At 47.8% G+C, this 1532-nt stretch overlaps 1 non-coding gene across 1 annotated transcript; it reads left to right on the top strand.

The window, feature by feature from the left end:
• The first annotated feature begins 798 nt into the window (after positions 1 to 798).
• On the top strand, positions 799 to 880 carry trnal-uaa (transfer RNA leucine (anticodon UAA)). The gene has a single exon. It is a non-coding gene; the product is annotated as a tRNA-Leu (tRNA).
• The last annotated feature ends 652 nt before the right edge of the window (positions 881 to 1532 follow it).

Raw genomic sequence — 1532 nt, 5'->3', positions numbered from 1 at the left:
GCATGCCAGTGTGTCTGCCAATGGTTCCGCCTTTTCTGTTTTGCTTCTGTTCCACGCTAAGAGCTGTCAGTTTTTGGATTCGCTGGAGTGCTGAGGGGGTAACACAATTTGTGTGGTATTTTTCTTCAGCCAAACTCCACTCTCCCGGAAAAATAGCCAAACGCGCTGAGTAACAAATAGCAAGCGTTTTTTTTTATCAAATGGTCTATTCAAGCTGGTGTCAGCTTTTGGAGCGTCTCAGAGTTGCCAAGCACGGAAACAGACCCTGCTATCTAACTTGCCACTGCTAAACAGATAACCGAAATTAATCTAACCAATATTTGCCAAAATTTGTCCCTTATCTCTCCGAACCCTTTCAGCTGCCTTTGAAATGTTGTGAGCGCACCAGTCTCTGCCCCTAAATATGACAATTCATTCTGTACACACGGAAATGTCTGTGTTCAAAACAAGTGTCCCTCACATCCCCTTTAAATATTACTGTTCTCACATTAAACCAATGTTATCTCGCATTGAACTCAAGTACCTTGTGAAAAATTACTCCCTGACTCTTTTCTCTGTCCGTCTCCCTCATGTCCTTATAAAATTCTGTAAGGCCATTCCTCAGCCCTGAAGCTCCAGGGAAAACTGCCGAAGCCAATTCAGCTTCGTGCTATTGTCCAAACAGTGCAAACCTTGCAAACCCTTTCAAATACTTTCGAAATTGTTCCACGTTCGTTACTGAATGCGCGATCTGTCAGTGCCTGAAGTGAAGCGATGCTGAAACGCTAGTAATGAGATTTTGGCGGTCTGCGCCTCTGTGGTACTGTGGCCGAGTGGTCTAAGGCGCTGGATTTAAGCTCCAGTCTCTAACGAGTCGTGGGTTCGGATCCCACCGCTACCAGCGGTTGCTCCACTGCAAACAGCTGAACAAAGCAGAACCTCTGTAGGCTGTCTGCGTTTTCGTTGTTGTGTTTGCCGCTGCTCAGGTCAACTGAGTCTGAAAACAGTGTGAGTCCTTGCTGTCGGACTCTCCTCAACCCCTCTGCTTTCGGACATCTGCATGGCCAGTTTCTGTGTATCAAATTGTCACTGCATTTGGCTGGAAGCTTGGTGGTTCGAGCCCGCCCTTAGCACCGAACCACAATTATTTCAGTCCAAGCATTGAGACCACAAGAACTCACCCGAGTCTGCAGCTGGATGTGGCCCCAATCTCTCCAAGGCCCCGCTGCCAACAGAAAGCGGCTACTGCAGCTTCAATCAGCGGCTTCCTGCTCAGCCCTGGGACACAGCACCTGGAAAATCCTTCCCCAGGAACGGCTCTTCCCGTGTGAAAGGGACAACCATTCCACTTTAAATTGGACACGGCTTCAGAGGATTGTTCCTGTTCTTGGAACGTTTCATAAACAAAACTCCTGTCTCGCAAATAAGGAGGGGGAAAAGTTGTTGGCAGGAAGAATAGAGAAAGTGTTGACTGTGAGGACTCTGTCTCGTCAGCAGATAGGATTCCATCTTATGGGCAAGTGGAGACAGCTTTCACTCAGAAACCGAGGTGT

This window comes from Chiloscyllium punctatum, chromosome 34 (genome assembly GCF_047496795.1).
Source record: "Chiloscyllium punctatum isolate Juve2018m chromosome 34, sChiPun1.3, whole genome shotgun sequence".
NCBI lineage: Eukaryota > Metazoa > Chordata > Chondrichthyes > Orectolobiformes > Hemiscylliidae > Chiloscyllium > Chiloscyllium punctatum.
This window is presented reverse-complemented; position numbering and strand designations above follow the sequence as displayed.